The following is a 9,540-nucleotide window of genomic DNA, read 5'->3' on the forward strand; positions in this document are numbered from 1 at the left end:
ATTAAAAACAAGGAGAACCACCATATTGCGTTAAGGAAAGCATAGAGTGAATGGGGTTTCACTCTAGGACAAGGGAGATCAGAGGTTGGGTAATTACAGTTGTGTAATACCTTCCTCATAATCAAAACAATAAGAAACAATAGTAGGAGATAGATCACAAACCTTGAATGAGAGAAATCAAAGAGAAAACCTTGGTTGAATGCTTGAGGATCTTCCTTGGCTTGAGGAGGAGGCTCTAGGGTTCTTCTCATGTTCTCCAATAGTTGAGAGGTCGAAAATTAGGTTTAGAACAATGTTGCAATATATAGGGGATTCAAAATCCAAAACTTTCAAAAATAACAAATTTTGTTTTTGGAGTTACTTTGGTCGATGCTGGTTGGTCGATGGGATCAACCAAGGGGATCAACCAAAGGGTCTCCCTTTATCAACTTGCTTAATTTTGGTTCTCTAGGGTCAAAACCGACACTTGAGCCTTCAACCAACTTAGGGAAAGGTCTAACCTAACTTCCTAGGACCTTCTAAAGCTATCCATATTGAACTCAAGGTCCACCTTCAAGATCAAACACCAATCAAGTCACTTCTTCATCCAAAACAGACATGGTGTCCAGGCTAGGGTTTGGGCTGGATTTCACATGGGCTGACTTGACGACCAAGAAGCCACCTCTTAAGGTTAAATGAATAAGAGAATCACCACAAAGCTTGAGCGAGTTGCAAAGCTTAATTGAAATGTGAGAGTGGAGGGAAATGATTATGCTTTAGTTTACATAGGGTTTACCCCTATTCTTAACCATTGGATCAATTCACAGTTCTCATTTGTAGCAGTTCGATCATAGGGTTTTTCTCCCTTAATGTGAGTCAGTTACGATTTCCATATAGAGCACGATTGTCTATCTCGAGTCTAACAGGATCACATCTCCTTCTATAACTGTCAGGTTCCATGGTGTTTACGATACTTTTGGTATTCATTTTTGAACAGGTCTCAATCGAATGGCTAGATTGATTGTTGTTCGACCCGATTAATTATTTTTTACTCATTCAGATAGTTATTTTAGTAATGGAATTCAAAAGTTTGCATTCTAAGCATAAATAGCAAGAAATATTCAATTTGAGTCTTAGTGGAGAGGGTTAATTAGTTGTTTTCAATTTTAGCAAGGATTAAATGCTAAAATGACAAGCAATTGGTTGTTTTCCTTTTTTTTTTTTTTCATTTTTTTTTTCCCGTATCTGAGGTTCATCTGGACTAGTTTGCGTGCACCTCGATTACATCTTCAAAGGGAGCTTTGTCGTCCGCAAGGGTCAAACCCATGACCTCTCCATTGAGAAGTATGGATCTTACCACTCACCAACCTTGCAATGACCCAATTGATTGTTTATTTTTTCTTTCATTTTTCCCTTTTCATAAATAAGTGATTGGGTTTTACACGTGGGGTCTTTTACTTTGTTTTTTTCTATTACTTTGGTTTTTTAATGACGGCTTTAAAAAATTTCTCTTTCTTTCACTTGGCCTCTATTTACTCTTCCTAAAAGTTTCACTCCAATCTTCCATGCTTTTTTCTTTAGGCTGCGTTTGTTTGTTTTCTGGAATAAGGATGTGGTGAAAAATTTCTTGAAAAAACAAACTTTTCCTTTTAAATTCCTAAAAGTGTAGTATGTTTGGTTGATTGGGGAGGAAAAGCTAGAGACACGTTTGATGAGGTGGCAAGCAAACTTTTCTATACCAAACATTTTCAAAACCCCACAAAATGTGTAGATTTTTGTGGAAAAATATGGAAAAATATAAAGTAAGACCCACAACTATCACTTTTCCATAAAATCCATTCTTTTCTTTTCCTTTCATTTCCTTCTCTTTCTCCCCACTATACATGGGCCGAGATGGGTGAAAAAATTATTGATAAAACAAATTATACTTTTAGAATAACAAACTTTTCCTTTAAATTCTAAAAATATAGTTTGTTTGGTTACTTGGAGTGGGAAAGTTAGAGACAAAGTCTCTTTAATTAAAGAAAACTTGTGTGGTGAGGTGATAAACCAATTTTTCCATCCCAAGCTTATTAAAAATCCCATAAAATATGTGAAATTTTATGAAAAAATATATAAAAGTAAAAAGTGGAACCCGCAATTTTAATTTTTTCAAATAATCCATTCGTTTCATTTTCTTCTCCTTCACTCTACTATACATAGGACCCACATTTTTTTTTTTCCATTTTTTTCTCTCCACATTTACAAACAAAGACAGCCTTATCGTTTCCATCTTGTAAGCTTCCTAAGGACTTATTTGATGTAAGAAATAATAAATAATAAAATAATGAAAAAAAGTTCATTTGAAAATGACGGTTCTTTTTCTTACCTCATCGTTGTTTTCAAAATAAAAACAATTATTTCATTTTATTTTATTTAATTCAAATATCCGTCGCTTTAAATAGTCGTGGAACACAGTTTTTCTCTCTACCTCTATAAATATTAAATACCATCCATACCATCCATAGTATTGCTTGCAGCACGAGCAGTCTCATCTTGGAGTTTCCGCTTCTTTAGACTGTCCGTTGTGTAAGATCTCCAATAAATTGAGAGCAAACCCAGAAAGCAGATACATAGAAGGGCCTAAGATTTGCTTCCACAGCTGGGCAACCCAGAATCTCGTCTTCGCTAAATCCAAGAATCTTTAGCTCTGTAAGATCTCCAGCCTTCGGATCTCGTTTGATTTTCAGTTCTCTGATAGTAGTACTCTGCATATATTGAAAGAATCCATGATTTATTTATTGATTTTTATCTTTATTTGGTTTTGTTGGGGGCTTATATTTACTGTATTGAGAACTGGAAGTTTTCGGTAGTTTTTATGCTCTGTAGTTTTGTTCTACTACTTCGTTGATCAGATTTTAGAATCATATAAGCGCATCTTTTTTTAATCTATATGGAAACTCACTGTAAATCTTAGCTTTTCTGTTTGCTTTCCTATTTGATGAGAAAGCCATGCATCCAATCTATACCTGAATGTGGTTATAATCATCAATTCGGCAGATGTGGCGTTAGAGTGAAGACAACATAGTCTGTATGTGCTTATAGCACATTGGTGGCAGTAAGTCTAAGAAAATTAAGAAAATTATTAGTTTGAACGTCTGTTCACCTTCTCCCTTTCTCGTCCCTTGGGTCTGAGGACCCCAAGTTGCTATGACAAAAGAAAAAAAATAGCAAGTAGCCATTAAATTGTGCCCTTGGAAATCTAAGAACGGCACATGAGCATTAAACATATATTCCATTTGAGCTTATTCATCTCATATATAAAGCTCTAAGAGAAATTTGCTGGTTAGTTTCAAAGAAATGTATCCATATTGATTTTTCTGGCCACCAAAACTTTAGCGTATATTAAATGACATTGAGCCCTTTTATTGTCCGCTTGACTTTGTGTTCCTTAGTAAGAGAGCCATTTTGTCCTTGTTGCTAGGACTAATAATTGTATTGGTCATGTCCTGGGCCAGAAGGCACAGTCAATTGTGGGGAATGATTGTTTAGCCGGTTTCCACATCTTGGCTGGTAGTGCTACGCTCTCCTACTTCGGTTTTGACTCCTGAATAAATTTGTTTTCTACCTGGGAAAGAAAAGATCTTGTGTTCCATCGTCATGCAATCAAATGTTGTACTTGATGGGACCCTCTCCGGAGCGAGACTCTATCCAGATCTCAAAATGGAAGAACGAGCTAGGCGGTCGGCGAGCAAAGAAAGGGGGACGTTCTTCGAAATGGTGAGACGTTCTTCTTTCGTTTGGAAGCGTTTTGCCAAGAGAGCAAGGGCACCCTTCTGGGGTGGGGGCCTTTCCTAACTCTCGCTTGGTGCAAGCTGTTCCCTCTCATAACTGACCCTAGCTATAACCCTTATTTTGCTTGTATCGAGTCATTAGTTGATGCACTAGATCGACTAGTAGGGTCAACCAGTTGGAGTATTTTGGTCTGAAATTTGTGCAAGATGTATCTCCAGGATTGGTGTCATCTTCAACTTTGTTTTGGACTCAGGAGTAAGGCTTCAATTTAGGTTTCTTAGACCCTCAACACTTCCTTTTGCATGTAAGTAGGTTTAGCCTTAAGACCTAAACCTCTTGATTTATCTGCTTTGAATGGGAAAGAAATGAAAATTAAGCGTGCAAAATCAGAAAGCAAAGCTCTGACCGAGTCTTATGAGGCTTTAGAAATTCTACTTAACCCCTAATCATTCAATATTGGTTTCAAGGTCTAATTTACTTTTTACTGGACACTTGAACTTGTTTCCTCTCATAGAGCCCCAAGGAGAGAAGAAATTTTGCCTGGTTTTTCTAAGGCTGCGTTTGTTTGCAAAGATGGGGTGTGAAGAAAAAAAACATGTGAGTCCTATGTGTAATGGGGTGAGGGAGAAGGAAAGGAAAGGAAAGGGTTTTGTGGAAAAGTGATAGTGGTGGGTCCCATTTTTTACTTTTCCAAACTTTCCCACAAAGTCCCACTAAATTTGTGGGGTTTTAAAATGGCTTGAAGTGGGAAAGTTGGGTTGCCACATCACTAGACAAGTTTCCTTGATTCAAGGAAACTTGTCTCTCACTTTCCCACCCCAAGCAACCAAACAATCTACAATTTTGTGATTATAGGGAAAAGTAAAAAATCTACAATTTTTCAAGAATTTTCCCACCCCACCTTTATTCCAGCAAACAAACGCAGCCTAAGAGAAATGTACCCATTGTTTCTTTTGCGGGAATCAAAACTGGTTTTTAAGGATGTACTGTTTTATACAGGCAATTTTGGTTTCGGTATATAATTTCGATATCAAATGGACACCCTTAATTACACTACATTGTAGAGGGGATGAACAATCGTATTACCTGAGGAGGAGCAGGCCACCTGCTAGGGGATCTCCTTGATAGGGAAGTTTTCGCTATAGGAGAAATTGAAGTATCCACATTTTGTTCAAGTTCTATTAGTAGGCTTTGGAAATGGTGGATCCTGCATGTATACATTAATTTATGCCTTTCTTGCTGGATCATAATGCATCATTGGTTTTGAGTATGTTTTCTTTCATTTGGCCTTTATTTTGTAATAAACTCAACGAATCTTGAATTTCCTTTTGAATAGTCCTAAGCATGTCATCTGTGAGCATCTCCTCCTCCCCTTGCCTGTTCAAGAATGCACGCACAAGGAAAAGTAGTCTTTCAATTAAGAGTCCAGGTTCTTTGAGTTCTGTGAAGAGTGTTTCTAAGGCATTTGGCTTGAAAGGTTCCTCAAACTTGAGAGTGTTTGCAATGGCACTTTACAAGGTGAAGCTGATCGGACCAGATGGAAATGAGAAGGAGATTGAGGCCCCAGATGATGCTTATATCCTTGATTCAGCTGAAAATGCAGGATTGGAGCTTCCATATTCATGTAGGGCTGGAGCATGCTCTACCTGTGCAGCTCAATTGGTATCAGGTGCGGTTGACCAGTCAGATGGATCCTTCCTTGATGACAATCAGATGGAAAAGGGTTATATGTTAACTTGCGTCTCCTATCCAACTGCTGATTGTGTGATGCACACACACAAAGAAGGCGAGCTCTACTAAGCAGTGTTATAAAATTTGTAATACTTACGTTTGAGTCTAAATCTTTAGCTGATATATGTAAGGTATTGGGAATGCTAGCGGTATTATCTTTCAGTTGTAAGGCTATTTCAAAATCAAATTTTAAACTTGAAAATTGAAATGTAGATTGACTCGTCCCAAACTCTATGTAGGTTGAAGTTAAACTCTTCATCCATTTAAAACAGCAACACTTAACTTTTGATAGTTTTTGCTTATGCTGATACATTTTCCTTGGATTTATTCAGTGTTATTTTCTTGGATTTTGAAATTATTTATTTTTTAATTAATTATTAAATTGTTCTTTACTCTTGATTATGTCATTATGTATATTATTACTGATAATGCAACTAGGGATCTTGTGGCTTTGGATTACACCCATAGATTGCTAGTGTTGTATAGTGTTAGTCCCACATCTAGTAGAAGTAGGAGTTGTTATCCCACATCGAAAAGAAGTGGGAGTTTGTTGAGAGTTTTAGTCCCAGTTCGAGTAGATGTGGGAGAAAGTAGGATAGGGAAAGGCTATAAAAAGATGCCTCCCCCTCTACATGTAATTCATCCCAAAATCTTCCCTCTTGTATTCTTTATCTATAGTGGAGTTTTCTCTTTTACCCGTGGTTTTTTTCCCTCATCCTTACCTTAAATCAAATTGAAGCTAATCCAAAGATCAATTAGAATAGTCCCAAGTTTAGTACTTGCACCCTAGACAATCACATGTGCAACATCAGAAGAAGAATCAAGCAAATTAGAGGTCAAACGGATCAAATCGAGCAAATACATCAATGCTGTGTTCAGGTGGTCGACTGGCTTGGTTGACTGACTCAGTCGACCAAGCAGTCAACCAAGTGAACATCAGTGTCGGGGTTGAATATGGATTTTTGGACTGAAACCTATCTTTCGGAGCTCGGATCACTCTGACATTTGGAGGGAATGTTAGTAACAGTAAATGAAGACTATCTAGCAAAGAATTAACATCAATCAATGGTCTTATTAAGAATCCCCAATTTGAAACCCTAACTTCTATATACTAAACATCAAGTTTTATAATGAAATCAATTGCATGCAAGGAACATTAAGGAATCAGCTAAGGGAATGATAAGCAATAGATTAGAATCATACACTAATGAGAAATCAGACTTAGCATACTATACTAATCAGTTTAGGCTATGAAATCAAGTTGCTATGAAGAGAATCATGAAAAGGCTAATAATCAAAATGGGAGCATAGCATAGATGGATCGAAAGGGGTTCATGCAAATGAAAGGGGGAAACACATGAAGAGGTGGTTGCAAGGTTGCAGCACCATCTTCATGGTCTCAACGGCAAGAAAGAGAAAATGTGAGAGTAGATTAGAGAGAGAATGAGAGAATACATACTTTGTAGAAGAGATTTGAGTAGAGAGACAATGATTAATGCAAGAATGCTTCACAACTTCCAAGGGGAGGTCTTAGGAGGCTCTCTCCAAGTTCTCAGGAGGCTAAATGAATAGAATATGGTTCTAACTACGAGGTGCCCTTATGTAGGCATAAAATAATCAAGAAAATTACAATTTTCGTATTTAATAACTGGCTGGTCGACCGGCCCAATCGACCAAGCAAAAACAACAACTTGGATCAGGGAATTGGAAGGCTAGATCAACTTAAATTTACTTGGGCTTTCTCCTACAACTCAATCAACAAGTCAAGGTCAGAGTATTACCTTCGAATCAAGTCTGGAAGTGCATTAAGTACTTCAACTAATCTCCCCCTCTTCTAGGTGCAGCTTCTCACCAAACACAGACAGTGCATCCAGGTAAGGGGCACCATCATCAATGTCCATGGGTTCGGAATCAAAACCATGTCTTCTACTGAGAGGGCCCCAAAACTGTCTTCTTCCACCACTTCGGGTCTTCGGACCTACAAACATCAAGGATTTCGAATCAGGGTCAGGGTTAGGCTAGGGCTGGGTTTCACAAATATCACAATAGGTTCAACTCACAATTACATCATTCATTTTCAATAATAGTATGTAAATCATATCATGAATAGTTTACTGTAATTACAAAAGTATAACAATATAGAAGAAGTATGACTACAGTAACTAACACATGCTTATAGGTCCTAACATAGCAAAGCATGTATTTGTGCAAATTGTGAGTGAATGTACTCACCTTATAGTCAACTTCATAGCTACTATGTACGGACAGTAACTTCCAACTTTGGTCGGTAACTCTTCGATTGACATCGGAACACTCTGAAATTAATAGGAAATTCTAAAATAACATATAGGGACTATCTATGATGATCTAAATATCAAACAAGGTCATTGGAATAGAAATCTAATAAATCACCCAATAGGATTGATCCGTGGATTCTCACGGAAAGACCAGAATGAATGGGGATTCATTCTAAAGATAAGAAAACAATAGATCATGCATAAAAAAAACCTAAGAATAGATCTAACATAGATTAGAATCAAATAACTTTAGTACGAATTAATCATGGTTTCATGCTAGATCAAAACATTGAATCACACCGTATTGTCTATGGAAAGAGTAGAGTTAATAGGAATTCACTCTAAGACTATAAGGATTTGAGACTAGGCCATTACACTAGTGTAAGACCTTAGTCCAATCAAAACAAATAGTAGAGACAGTAGAGAGAATAGTTCAATAGAGAATAGAATCGAATACTGACCTTGTGGAAGAAGATCAATGGAGGAACTTCACTTGGATGCTTGGAACCAACCTTGGGCTTGGGGAGGAAGCTCTAGAGTTCTTCTCACGTTCTCCAGAGGCTAAGAGGCAAAGTGGTGTGATTTAGTCCGAAGTTACACACACACACACACACAGATATATATATATATATATATATATATATATATATATATATATATATATATATATATATATATATATATATATATATATAGGGCTTCAAAACCTAAAACTCCCCAAAATAGACGATTATGTCCCAAAGCATGCTTTTTTCGGTTGCCTTAGTTGATTGGATTGACCAAGCCAGGGCCTTAGGTCAAAACTACTGAATTGGTTCCCAAAAGCCAAAGTCACCCCTTGGGTCCTCAACCAACTTTAGAAACGATCTTACTTGACTTCATAGGACCTTCCGAAAGTGTCAACACTCTACTCAAAGTCCACTTCCCAAGTCCATCATCATTTAGGCTACATCTTCTCTCAAAATCATACAAGGTTTTCATAGTGGGATCTTGACCTTCAATCTCCATTGGTTCTAGGTCAGAGCCAATGGGTTCAACAGAGAGCATCCACAGCTGTCTTTTACCTTGACTTCAGGTCTTTGGACCTACAACATGCATTTTCGGATTAGGGTTGGTGGGGGATTTCACACAGGGTAGTTAGTGGCTTGTAGTCTCCAGTATGATACTAAAGACTTAGATCCACTTCTCCACCAGGTTTTGGCACGCACCTTGGGTGTGCTTATCTTCAACAGGTGTGCTAGTGGGTTCTTTCCAGCTCAAAGGATAGCGATGCTCTCCTTCCTATCGCTATCCTTCCTTTAGAGCGCATCGACATATTCTCCACACTATGTGATTGCACTTGTAGCCGTATCCGCAATGGTGTCCACATGGGACCTTCTGCTGGTGTTCTATCTTGCATCATCCATAGGAACATATTGCCTAAGGGAGGGCATGTCACACCCCACCCACCGGTCTCGGTTATCCACCCAACCCGTGGGTGCGATTAGTCACAAGATCCACTGTCTTACCCATCAGTAATAATAAATGCAATAAATATATAATCAAGAGCAAGAACAAGTTCGAATAATTAATCAAAGGGACTACAAGAGTCCAAATACTCCAATAAAAGAATCAATCAATGAAAGGAATCAAATGAGAGAAATCATGAATCAAATGTTAACGAGTTCAGCCAAAGCAATCAAATAAACTAAATGAATTTCTTTCCAGTTTCTTTTTCTAAAGCTATGGTATTCTCTTCTAATTTAACAAGAATGAGAGT

The 9,540-nt window shown here is 37.6% G+C and overlaps 1 pseudogene across 1 annotated transcript; it reads left to right on the forward strand.

Annotated features, from left to right (window-relative positions):
- Positions 1-2,465: 2,465 nt before the first annotated feature.
- LOC149024226 (ferredoxin, root R-B2 pseudogene) lies at positions 2,466-5,823 on the forward strand (annotated as a pseudogene). The gene is made up of 2 exons (XR_016171427.1): positions 2,466-2,670; positions 5,090-5,823. The product of XR_016171427.1 is annotated as a ferredoxin, root R-B2 pseudogene (transcript).
- Positions 5,824-9,540: the final 3,717 nt, after the last annotated feature.

This window comes from Hakea prostrata, chromosome 2, assembly GCF_041222555.1.
Source record: "Hakea prostrata isolate BN-2017 chromosome 2, UWA_Hpros_2, whole genome shotgun sequence".
Classification (NCBI taxonomy): domain Eukaryota; kingdom Viridiplantae; phylum Streptophyta; class Magnoliopsida; order Proteales; family Proteaceae; genus Hakea; species Hakea prostrata.